At 44.5% G+C, this 13,607-nt stretch overlaps 1 long non-coding RNA gene across 1 annotated transcript in view; it reads left to right on the forward strand.

Annotated features, from left to right (window-relative positions):
- Positions 1-4,722: 4,722 nt before the first annotated feature.
- LOC135981095 (uncharacterized) overlaps positions 4,723-13,607 on the forward strand; it is an 87,315-nt gene continuing 78,430 nt past the window's right edge. The window contains exon 1 of the long non-coding RNA XR_010598060.1: positions 4,723-5,251. This is a non-coding gene — a long non-coding RNA (uncharacterized LOC135981095). The remainder of the gene's footprint in view (positions 5,252-13,607) is intronic.

Raw genomic sequence — 13,607 nt, forward strand, 5'->3', positions numbered from 1 at the left:
TGCATCCAGATCCCCCCTGCACCCAGATCCACCACTGAGCCACCCATACCCAGATTGCCCCCCACAGAACCCTCTCAACCCACACCTGGATCCCCCCACACTAAGCCCCTCCATACCTAGATCCTGCCTTGCTGAGCCTGCCTGCCCAGACCTGGAGTCTAAATTAGCTGTTACCACACAAGAAAGAGATCTTGGAGTCATTGTGGCTAATTCTCTGAAAACATCCACTCAATGTTCAGCAACCGTCAAAAAGCGAACAGAATGTTGGGAATCATTAAGAAAGGGATAGAACGTAAGACAGAAAATATCATACTGCCTCTATATAAATCCATGATACGCCCACATCTTGAATACTGCGTGCAGATGTAGTCGCTCCATCTCAAAAAAGCTATATTGGAATTGGAAAAGGTTCAGAAAAGGGCAACAAAGATGATTAGGGGTATGGAACGGCTGCCGTATGAGGAGAGATTAATCAGACTAGAACTTTTCAGCTTGGAAAATAGACGACTAAGGGGGGATATAATGGAGGTCTATAAAATCATGACTGCTGTGGAGAAACTAAATAAGGAAGTATTATTTACTCCTTTTCATAACACAAGAACTAGGGGTCACCAAATGAAATTAATAGGCAGCAGAGTTAAATCAAACAAAAGGAAGTATTTCTTCACAGTCAATCCGTGGAACTCCTTGCCAGAGGATGTTGTGAAGGCCAAGACTGTAACAGGGTTCAAAAAAGAACTAGATAAGTTCATGGAGGATAGGTCCATCAATGGCTATTAGCCAGAATGAGCAGGGATGGTGTCCCTAGCCTCTGTTTGCCAGAAGCTGGGAATGGGCGACAGAGAATGGATCACGTGATGATTATCTGTTCATTCCCTCTGGGGCACCTGGTATTGGCCGCTGTCGGAAGACAGGATACTGGGCTAGATGGACCTTTGGTCTGACCCAGTATGGCCGTTCTTATGTTGGTGCTCCTGCCACAGAGTGGCAGGGCCCTGGGGTGTTTCTGGGGCAGGCCTGGTCTTTGTGTTGTGTCAGGGTTGGGTGCAGCCTCACTGCTGAGTCCGTGCCTTGGAGTGGGGGGAGCTGCACAGTGATCTCCCACCTCTGTGCAGCCAGTGGCCTGTGCTCCCCAGTGCCATGCCGGAGCCTCCACATTTATTTGACAAATAAAATTTGCAGAATTTTGCAGAATTTTAAAATATTGTGTGCAGAATGTTTAATTTTTTGGAGCAGAATGCCCTCAGGAGTAAATATAATAATCATCCTCCAACTTCATGTCAGTCTAATACTTTCCCATCTGCAGTTGGGGGAGTTCTTCACTTCACGTGTATTATTTGCAGTCTAAACCAATATCTAATATACTGTATATACATTTCTTAAACTACACAGCAAATGTAGATAGATAGATAGATAGATATACGTGAATTGGATTTAAAATACCATATTCTTTCAGGCATCTGACCCACAGGCCGTTCCTGCAAAACCAAAACCAAACCAAACCCCTATCGTTTTGATTTCTCTGACAGGAATTGTTTCCCGCTGGGCGTATATGATGCAACTCAGCATTACTTGATATGAAATGACAGAATGGAATGTAAGTATGAAGTTCTGTCATCCAACTAGTTTGGATGCCCTGTAGCATTTCAGATAAAGGTGGGGTTATATCATATAACAATTTATGTCCCATTTTGTGTGCTGGTATGTGCTGGGAGCAATGGCTGAATGACCTAGCTTCAAATCATTTGATGTACCAAACAGTGAGTAGCTCCATCATTATAAATTAAATTTAATTTAAATTTAAATATCTAAAGCTTCCTGTTGTTATATAGTTTAATAAATCATCCCACCCCACTATCCCAAGGACTTTAGAATATTTAAAATATTTCACCACAGGAATAACAGCAGAGAGAGGCTGAGGCCCAGAAGCATGAGGAGAGCCATAGAGTTTTGTAAGAATTCATTATTCAATCTCTCAGGGCACATTAGTGAGATTGTCTTTGACAGACATTTTACAGGGGCCTGGAATTTTGGGAGGGCGTTTGCACACAGGGAAAGTGCTTATGTACACATTTTAATGTTTTATACTGTATTTTGATAGACAGTATTTTATAGACCTTTCAGTTGAGTCCTTCCTGGGGCAGTAGGACTTTGCAGTCCAGCTATCCCAGGCCCGGGAACCAGTGCCTTAGACTTCCTGAGCCCCCTGTTCCAGTGGTTCTCAAACTTTTTTTTTTTGTGGACCACTTGAAAATTGCTGCGGGTCTCAGTGGACTACTTAATGGTCTTTCCATTAGCTAACTATTGTAAAGCTCTTTGGATAAAAGCGCTATATAAAAAAAAACCCTTAATAATAATTAAGGTTTTTTTGTTCTACAAATAAAAGCACACAGCTCATATTTTAATATCAGTAGCCTTACCTTTCTAATGCGATGGATGTGCCCTTTCTCTCCCGCTGCAGCAGCCCCCAAGCTGAGGCTGGGAAGGAAGGCCGTCTCTCCCTGGCAGCCACAACTCTGGAGCTGGGGAAAGTCGCCTTATTCTCTGGCCGCCACAGTCCTGCACATCCCAAATTCCCCCCACGCTCTCTTCTCACCCCACTGCCCCCTCCCATCTACCCCCTATTTCCCCCAAGGTCACCACCTCACCTTACACGTGTGTCTTCTCCAGGGTCCAGGCACCTAATTAGTGGAGCCAGCCCTGCGCGGTTCCACTAATTAGGTGGGCAGCCCTTCATTCTTTTGTGTGCACACCTTAGGCACGCACCTTAGAGGGAACTATCTGCGGACCACCTGAATGGAGCTTGCAGACCAGTAGTGGTCCGTGGACCGCAGTTAGAGAATCTCCGCTCTAGTCATTTACACACACTCCCTGCGTGCTCCACCAGCTGTGGGCACTCTGGGTTCCAGTTTTTCTGCTTCAGGGAGAACAAGACAGGTAAGCAAGGAACACAGGCTTAGCCAAGGGATTTCTTAACTGCAGAAACTCTTTAAAAAGAACATGATGGAGTTACAGACATTTACAAAATAACAGAAGTCCTGAGATATACCGACCCACCCCATGCCTGTCACCCCTTCTGTGAGTCCAAAGTCTTGTCACTGTTTCAGGTGAGGCAGAATCTCTCAGCCCCTACTGCCTCTCTCTCTCCAGTTCATTCTTCATGCATGTGGCAGTAGATGGCCACCCTCACAGAGAAGCACTCTCTCTTAAATAGAGTCTATCTTTTTTGCCATATGATCAACTGGCAGACTTGTCCCTTCTTGTCCCCTTCATCCCTCTCCCCACAAGCTCTTGTTGAGAGAACCCATTGTTCTATGGGGATAGACTGGTAGTTGAGCCAGTCAGAGTCAAGAGCCATACATTGGCACATTGATGGCTTCTGAGACACCATCTTTCAATGAAGTATCAAGCACTTTTCCTTGGAAGGGTAGCTGACTGGAATACGTCATAATAACTGCCTCACCCAAGGTTAGACGTGAGTTCAGCACATAATACAAAATGGAGGTTATATTGTGACCCAGACATATCCCATTCTGTCACAGCTGATATATTGCCACAATGAGGCTAATCTAATTGAAATGTGAATTCTTGTATTTATATGTTGGGTTATTATTGCTGGCACAGAATGGGTATTGGCTTCTACCCTTGAGGTGGCTGCATTTCATCAGTGTGCAGGTTGTTCCAGTATACAAATATAAATGCAATACATCAAACTGAATAGCTAGCTGGCTGAGTGAGCTATTTAGAATGACAGATAGACACGTGTACCTAAAGTCTTGTTTTAGAGTTACTGCCTCCTGGAAAAGGCAAACACACTCCTTCAAGTGGAGACACTAAATAAACATTGTCAGAGTCACAAAGCTGTCATTCCTATCTAGGAGGAAGGGTGTTATCCCTATTATCCTGTCCAAATTCCAACTTGCATAATTACATAATCCAAATTTCTCTTTTATTTTCAAATAGTGTACATGTTCTTCACTTCTACTTTTTAAAAATTGTATTCATTATTGCTGACACAAAATAGGTGCTGACTTCCAGCCCAGGAGTGTTTGTATTTCCCTATGAGTTATCTTAATATACACTGGTCCAGGCCTGAGATGCATCTGAGCTGCACTTAGCACAGCTGTGATGGTGGTGAGGCAAAGGTAGCTGCACAAAACCTCTGTGGCCCCTAGCTTCAGGAGCCAGTGGAATCTTGCTTTTCTCCTGGCTGACCATGGTCTCAAGGGCCATTCCATAGCTGGAATAGAGTGGCACTTAGGTAATGTCTTTTTGCTGAGCACATCCCCCCCAGTGCTGGTGGATACAGCTGCTACACTGGTCTATGCCATGTGAAACTTTCTTTTGTTCAAAGGGAATTTCCATATAGTCAGATGAGCTTTGGTTTGCTTGGCGCCATTAAAGTGGGGAGCTACAATCTTATCCACTGTAAAGTGCTTTGGAATTGTTAAGAAGTCCTAGACACAGGTAAGATTATAGTTATGAAGAGCAACTAGTGACTAAAGTGTCCAAAAAGAGAATTTGGGGTAGGGGGGAAGTTTCCTGGCCCCAGACAGATATGTGGCTATCAGAGTTCAAAGCCTGGTTGGGGTAAGATGGATGAACTCTTTGTGAACCCTGGCAGGCAGGGGTTTAAATTCCTGTCATGTGCAGCAGCTGCTGGAATTACAGAAGGAAGCAGACAGCTGATGCTCAGGCTGCTTGCAGTCTAGCAGCCAGCCTAATTGATCAGCAGGTGGTACCTGAGGGGAATATTCATGCCAGCAGCTACCTGTTTTCTAGAGGTTGGAAGATATAAACCAGTAGCTGGGATGCTGTGAGACATGAAAGGAAAGTGCCTTGTTATTCAAGATGGTTTGAAAGTGGAGAAAAAGATTTAAGCGTGTCTAGAAATCTTGGGAAGGCTGAACACTTGGGCCCTTTTCTATTCTAGAGTGTGCTGCTTTGACCTATAAGCTAGCATCCCTGAGGCTTGAGTTCTTTTCCTGGAGTAGATAACTGCCCTATCCTCTAGCCTATTTGCTTGAAATGTCAAATCTTTCATAAAAAGCAAAGGTAACAGATGACTGACTGTTTCACAGAGGTCCATTTCTCAGGGCAAGACAAAAATTTCATTCTTTAATAATACCCAACTGACTGGATGCTCTGTGGCTCTGCAGATAGAGCATAGAGATGAGAGTAAAAAAACCTGTTATTTTCTCCCAGCTCTGCTGTTGTCTCTCTACAGATCTACTCCCCCCATCTCTACAATGTAAGTAGTGAGTGTATTATTTCTATTATATGTAAATGATTGTGATAAACTGAGTTGAAGCTGGCTCACTCCATTGAAATTGAAGCAGTGAAGGAAGTTCTGAAGCTTTATAATCCTGATGTATAGTTTCAGTAAGTTTTATTAGTGGTTCTACTCTGAACCACTGAAAAGCTCTGGTGTTCTGATCAGAGAGCGCCCAACAATTTACAGCTTCAAACATATTTGATATGAGTTCTCAGGCTTCAAGAGCTTCTTATATTGGACTAGTTGGGAAGCCATACATTGTGATTCTAAGGTCTCATCTTTTGTGAATCATCCTCTTCTATGACACCCCCTTATTGTTCTATTTGCTCTTGTTGTTTGGGAAAGCTAAGCACTGAGCTATAGATGGTGGTGAAATTATTTAAATCGTTTTGCAAATTAATGTTTTTAATATTCAGGCTTTTTCCTTCTAATTTAAGAGGTAGCTTATTTCTAGAAACCAGTAAAACTGCATGTCCATTTCATCTTCCTTGCAAACTTTTTGGGTGACGTGTGCAATATTTCTATGGCTAGCACTGTTTGCATTTGTTTCTCACGTAACTATGATGCAGAAGTAGTTCTACTACTTTTGCTTTTACTGCACTGGCTCAGCCCAGAAAATAAACAGTGGTAGCACTTTCATAATTGATTTCTTTAAGTCCTAGTCATCACTCCAAAGCTTAGCTGGGCGGTTCTCTCAACTGGAGGATCTACGTTGGCTGTGTGCGTACCAGTTACTTATATCTGCTAGTGCTTCATCTTTTTGATGACTGATATTGTTAGCTATGTCAGTGAAAACTTAAGCATGAATGCTTAACTAAAGGACATTTTAGAACTCGCTCAACTGCAGTCAAACCAGTTTCAAATACATGTAAGCTGTTTCTTCCACTAAGTAATGGAATACAGGGCTTTCCATGCAAATAATTCTACTTATTAATTACTGCAAAACTTTTGTTTGGGACTAACAATGACTGAAAGTGCTGTAGTTTCAGAAGGTTTGGATACTGCTGAGCAGGTGTAGAGAGTCCAAATAACATGAGAAAAATGAGCACTTTGTGTGCTTTTTTTTCCCTTTGTTTTGGAATTACGAGGCTTTTCCTCCTCCCGCCTTGTTCACATAAAATAGAATTAGTCTTCTTGCTCTGCAGCCCCATCAAATAAACTGGTGGTAGCAACTTTCAGGCTTGGAATCTGATCCTGTTCCCATTGATTTCAATGGGAGCAGCCCTGTGTTCTTGGAGTTGTTTGTTTGTTTTGTTTTGGTCTCAAGTTGATGGATACTCTAGGGTAGGGTGACCAGATGCCAAAGATGAAATATCGGGATGCCAGGGGGCGGAGCAAAAAAAAAAAAAAGCCGCCAGAGCATGCCCCCCGCCCCGCCGCAACCCTCTGCAGCCGCTGGCTGGGCCCCCCGGCTCTGCAATCAGAGATGCAGCGCTCGGCTGCTCCTCTGCCCTAAAAGCCAGTCTCCCTCCCGGCACGGGCTTGTCCCTCCTCCGCACACAAAGGCTGGTGCAGGAGGCAAAGTCCCGGGGAGTGGGGCCGTGAAGGCCACAGGAGCAGGGGGCAGCGAGAACCCACCCGGGGACGGGAGAGCCCCGCAAAGGAGGCACAGACCCCCCCCCTTTCCCCACCCTGTAGCTGCCGTAAGCTCCAGTGAACAAACCGGAGCGCTCCCCCCTTGGTGTGCGTGGGACTGCCAAGCTGAGCCGAGCCGCTTCCTTCTTCCCCCACCGCCTCCGCTCCACTCACGGGCGGGAGGTTTCGGGTTACAGCGCCTGCACCCCGGACCCCCCACAGCAGCCGCGCCAAGAGAGAGGCGAGGACTCGGAGCAACTGCCCGACCCTCCTCCCTCCATCCGCCCTCCACACATCTCTCCTCCGCTGGCCTCCAGGTGTAGCTGCTCCACCGCACCACCTTCTTAATCTTCATGGTGGCCACGCCACACATGCTAGTGTCCGGCCTCCCTCCGGCGCTTGTGCTGCTGCCGTACAGCTGATCGGCGTGCGTGGGGAAGAGGCGGGGCCAGGGTGGGGATTTGGGGAGCTATCCAATGGGGGAAGGAGGGAGCGGAGTTGGGGCGGGGGGTGGGGGGTGCGAGCCGGAGCGAAGGGCAAAAATTGCTTCTTTGTCCAGTGTCCCGACCAAACATCGGTCGGGACGCGGGACAAACAAGTAAATATCGGGACAGTCCCGATAAAATTGGGACGTCTGGTCACCCTACAAAAATGAATTTGCCTGACATGTTGAGGTATTTACCACATATTTAAAGTGCTAAACCTACCCATGCACAATGTAACTTTATGAAAGATGTTAACCAAAAGACAAATGGTATTCCAGAACACTTGACAGAAATGCATTTTCATGGCATTTTTATCTAATAAGGTTTCTTTAAATCAGAATGTTTCACCACATGTGTAAAATTTTGTGAAAGCATCTAAATGGTTGCCTGTTACCCCATCCCTCGCATCTCTAATTGTCTCATTGAATTCATCCTCTGGTAAATTTTAAATTCTTGCTCGGTATTTGCAGAACTGGCAAACAGGAATAACTACAAGCAACCGTACTGGGCGTTGTTGTCTTGGTGTTGCTTAGTGCTATGATAATTTGGGAGTGGCTTTGTTTAAATAACAGTTGCAAGCTCCCATCTCTTGGCTTTAATTATGTTAGGGGGTGAGTATGGGGTTGTGAGTGGCAGCAGTAGTAAGATGCAAGTCGTCTAAGCAGACTGGTTTTGTTGTGCTGGGAGGTGAATGGCAAATACCTTCTCTAGTGTGTGCAGGATAATATCATTTTATTTCCTCTTTTTTTGTACTACAGGATAATCTAAGTGAACAGTACGTCATACAATGCAGTAACTCACTGCCTTTCAGTGAGCACATATGAAATGTGTAATACTCGCCTATAGAATCACATGGATTTATTGAACACTGCAGCTGCTAACTCCAGCAGACACAAGTGGGACTGAACTTCCTGCTAAAACCCTCAAATCAAATACTACAACATCACTTAACACTAAGATAAAGATATAGTACAATGTACTGGTGGAGGTGCTGTCTGCATTGATCATTATAACTTTTCTCTCTACAGTTAAATAAGAACTTAAAAGAGTAACGCCTAAGAATCCATGTACTCTGCCATCCATGAAGGTTTCCTTGTTGATCTGCCTGCCTGAGTCCTATATTCAGTGGAGACATCACTTGTATAAACCCCCTTCCCTCCCTGGGTTACTCAGGAGCAGGCAACACCTGCTGTTGGCCAGGGCAACTGGTTGTTCCAGGACCTCCTTTACTATCATGTTGGATACAGGGCTGGCTCTGCTTGGGCGGCACACCGGCCTTTTTTTTTTTTTTTTTTTTTTTTGCTTTGGTGGCACGGCACTTATTTATTTTTTTGCTTGGGGTGGCAAAAAACCTGGAGCCGACCCTGGTTGGATAGGTTGGAATCCTCTATCCACCCCTGTGCTGCAGTCTTTTTACATGTAAAGGAAATTAAAATCGGCGGTGCCTCCACCTGGCTAGGCCCTATACACATTTAATTCAATGGCATGCCTTGGGAGCCTCCAGGAATTAACCTAAAATAATCTGTGAAATGGGTCTAGCTCAAAAATACGAATTATAAACAATATACACTTGGATTAGAGTTAAATTGTTAAGTAAAGGTGTGGTTAAGAGAACATGACATAACAGATGAGATTAAATGTCACTACTAATTTAAATCACAAGGGGCAGTTTGATAAATCAATTAACAAATTTAATTTACTACTGTAAGCTGTATTTATCGAATCTGAATTTACACTGTCACCATTTACCTCACCTTCGAGTTTGCACACCTCTGGATTTCAAAGTTCTAAACACTTGCTTGCATGGGCATGCTAGAAGAACTCTTTGAAGATGAGGACAGCACGCTGTGTGTCCAGTGAATCAGTCCAACCAAGGCAACACTGGGCAGAACAATTCTAATTTGGGATAATTCCAAACTGCACAACCCCTATGAACACTGGAGTTGTTTTAACCAGATATCGGCAACCCTGGGTTCTGGTTTTAATGACAAGACCACTCCACCTCTTCTCAGACTCGGGCAACCCCGTAAAGTCTGTTTGCTGCCCCCCTTTCCTTGCGAGCACTTTCCCCAAAGAAGGGTGGTGGTTACTCACATTGCCTTCACTGCAGGCCCACCTCAGTCAGCTCGGGGCACAGCAATAGTCTCTGCCGTGGCTCCAGTGAAGCCCATCAACAGCCTCTGAGGCTCCCTGCTTAATCATGGGCCCAGCAGGCTCTTAGCAGCATCTTCTGGCTTCCTACCAGCACTTTAGCAGCAGCTCCTGGTTTTGACAGAGCTCCAAAAATCTATTTCAGTTCCGCTCCAAAATGGAGCCTACCGCATGCTCTCCCTGAAAGTCTCTCTTGCTCTCTTTTCCCCAAAGCATCATGGAAGATGTAGTCTCAAAGCCTGAACTGCAGTACTGAGGATCTTCCCAGTTAAGTTCAGAGGCCCCTCTAGTAAAGGGGGCCTACATTTGTAATAGGATCTACATTATCAGTAAGTGCAGAGCTCATATTTCCTAAGTCAGGCCTATCAACTGTCCGTTGAAGACTGCAGTGTGTTGAGGTCCTGAGGACACCCTGGCAATTCCTCCTCCACAACCGGTCTCCCACCACGAGCCACAGGAACTTGCTGTGGTGCCTCCAAATGCTCTTTTGCATCCTTCTGGGATGGTGGTTGAGCATCTTGAATGTTTACCCTAACCTATCTTTTGATGAATTTGTGCACCAGTTCTTGATACAGACAGCAAGAGCTCACCCCTTTCTAGTGTATCAGCAAGGATAAGTTGTTTACTTTTTTAATTACTGTATAAAGTCCCCTCCAAAAAGGTGTAAGTTTGGGATTTTTTTCAGTTGTGGAGCCACACCTTCTTTCCTCCCTGGACGGGCACATAATTCTCCTTTTTCCTGCCATCTTGTGCCTGTCATGCTTGCTTGTGACTCATTAGTTTCTCCAACTTCCTGTAATACTCCGCTCAAGTCACTGTTGTTAGACTCCACCTTGTCTCTCACCTGTGTAGGTGCAGGAGGCTTTGGTGCCTGAACATTGTCACAAGGAAGTGTGGGTTTGCGGAGTCCAAAAATGATCTTCTAAAGGAGAATAATGGATAGTTGAGTGCGATTTGGTGTTACTTTTTGTCATCTTTGCATGTCTTCATATCCCAGTCTTCTTGATCTTCTCTGACTAAGTCTCTCAGGGCTTGTCTGCACTTAAAATTCTGCAGCAGTGTCACTCTAGCACTTCAGTGAAGATGCTACCTACGCTGGCTGGAGAGGTTCTCCCATTGGTGTGGGTAATCCACACCTCTAAGAGGTTGTAGCAAGGTCAATGGGAGAATTCTCCCATCAACCTAGTGCTGTCTACACTGGGGGTTAGGTCCGTGTAACTGCACTGTTCAGGGGTGTGGATTTTTCACACACCTGACTGATGTAGTTCTACTGACCTAATTTCTTAGGGTAGACCAATCTTAAGCATGGAATCAGTGGTGCACTTGACACTCTCCGCTTATCTGTTACTCACAGGGTGGGGTCACTTGTCCTCCCCTGGGTTATTTGGAGTTGTCAGCAAACATTACATAACAAGTTCATCTGATCACAGCAGATGCAGCTTGGTGGGCCAAACTGCAACACTATGTGTTTCATCAATGCAGCCATAACTCATAGATTTTAAGGCCAGAAGGGACCATCAGGTCTGACCTTCTGCACATAGCAGGCCACAGAACCTCACCCACCCACCTTGCAATAGGCCCTTAATTTCTGTCTGACTTACTATCCTCAAATCTTTGATTTACTGACTTCAAGTTGTAAAGAATCCACCATTTGTTCTAGTTCAAACCAGCAAGTGACCCGTGCCGCAGGCTGCAGAAGACAAAAAACACTGAGCTTCTTTGCCAATCTGACCTGGGGGAAATTCCTTCCTGATCTCAAATATGGTGAACTCTGAGCATGTGGAAGAGACCCACCAGCCGGACACCTGGGAAAGAATTCTCTGTAGTAATTCAGAGCCCTCCCCATCTACTGTCCCATCTCCAGTCATTGGAGATATTTGCTAATAACAATTGTAAATGGGCCACATGCCATTATAAGTAATCTCATTATACTTTCCCCTCCACTACTGTTCCAGAACTTCACTCTTCTGATGGTTTAAAGCCTTCATCTAATTTCTTGTGCCAGCACAGGTCCTTAAATGACTCCTCTCCTTCCCTGGTGTTTATCCCTCTGATGTATAAAGAGCAATCATATCTCCCCACATCCCTTATTTTGTTAGGCTAAACAAGCCAAGCTCCTTAAGCCTCTTCTTGTAAGGCAGGTTCTCCATTCCTCTGATCACTCTAGTAGCCCTTCTCTGTACCTATTCCAGTTTGAATTCATCTTTTTTAAACATGAGAGACCAGAATTGCACATGGTATTCCAGATGAGGTCTCACCAGAGCCTTGTATAATGGTGATAACATTTCTCTTTCTCTGCTGGAAATACCTCACCTGATACATCCTAGGATTGCATTAGTCTTTTTCATGAACACATCACACTAGTGGCTCATAGTCATCCTGTGATTGATTAATATACCCAAGTCTTTCTCCTCCTCTGTTGCTTCCAATTGATTCGTCCCCATTTTATAGCAAAAATTCTTGTTGTTAGTCCCTGTCTGCAAGACTTTGCACTATTAAATTTCATTCTATTTCTATTACTCCAGTTTTCAACATCATCCAAATCTTCTTGTGTGATATTTTGGTCCTCCTCTGTATTGGCAATACTGCTCAACTTTGCGTCATCCACAAATTTTAATTAGCACACTCCCACTTTTTGTGCAAAGGTCATGAATGTACGTGCTAAATAAGATTAGCCCCAAGACTGATCCTTGAGAAAGCCATTAGTAACCTCCCTCCAGCCTGACACTTCACCTTTCAGCATGACCTATAGTAGTCTCCCCTTTAACCAGTTCCTTACCCACCTTTTGACTATCTTCTCCAATGTAACTAATAGTTTCCCATGTGGAGCTGTATCAAATGCTTTACTGAAATCCAGGTCGATTAGAACCACTGCATTCTTTTGTCTAAAAAATCAGTTATCTTCTCAAAGAAAGAGGTCAGACTGGTCTGGCATCATCTGCCTTTTGTGAAACCATGTTGTATATCTATCCTTAAATACTCTCTCTCAAAATGTGTTCTGAGACATAACTGTCTCAGTCCTTTTATTCCTCAGCGGCTGTGCCACCACATACTCTTGAGAAGGTGTCATTCACAGTCAGCAAATACTGATTACCAGCTGGTAGTGGGACTTTCAAGTCAATCTATATAAACTCCCAGGGCTTACTAGGTTGGGGCATTTCCCTTAAGGGAGTTCTGCCTATCCTTGTTGATACTTTCCTTCTTGATACAGGAAAGTGTCCAGTTCTTAACATCTGTAGCTATGCTCAGCCCAAAAAAAAAAAAAATCTGTCGGGATACCCAGCTCACTGTCTTTCATACCACAGGTCACCTACTGCTCTATCATGATGAAGATACTGCGATACTATTCTCTGTAAGTTTGCTGGCAAGACCATCCTATTACTGCCATGGACCAGAATGCTGGTAGCTGGACCAATGGATAAACATTGCTGAAATGTTGAACCTCCCCTGTTTGGGTCTCCTCTGGTAGACTTGTTGGCACACTGAGCATAATTCAGGGTCCTTGCTGAATATCCAGAAGACCAGTCTGGGGTGGTTGTTGTTTTGTTTTTTTCTTACTGCCCTCACTTGGCTGAGAGCATCCACAACTACATTTTGCTTTCCAGGTTGATCGTGAACTGTGACTGTATATTCAGACAGCTTGTGAATCCACCTCCCTAGGCATCCTTCTGTGTTGTGCTTTGTAAGGAGCCACTGAGGGGCACTATGGTCTGTGTGCACTGTGAACTCCATACCTAGCAAATGGGGATAATAGGCCATGACGATCTCCTCGCTAGCCAGACACTCCAATTCTATAGACGAAATCTTGGTTTCTCTCTCACTTGATTTGTGACTTCCAAAAGCCACTTGTCTGCGCCTACCAAGCTCATGGATTTGTTCAAGGGCAAATCCTACAGCAACCTTTGAGTCATCATAGGTTGCTATGAATGGACAAATGGATCCAGGAATTTAAGCACAGCAGAGTTCAAAAGTCCTTTCTTCAAATGTTCTTTTTGGTGTATCTGAATATTGTCCAGGAACAGGTTCATTCTATTAATACCATTAATACCCAGGTGTTTTTGTGATTCCCTCAGATTCCATCATTAGAAATAATGGTCACCACAACAAAAGTCTATTCTACA

This window comes from Chrysemys picta, chromosome 2 (assembly GCF_011386835.1).
Source record: "Chrysemys picta bellii isolate R12L10 chromosome 2, ASM1138683v2, whole genome shotgun sequence".
Classification (NCBI taxonomy): domain Eukaryota; kingdom Metazoa; phylum Chordata; order Testudines; family Emydidae; genus Chrysemys; species Chrysemys picta.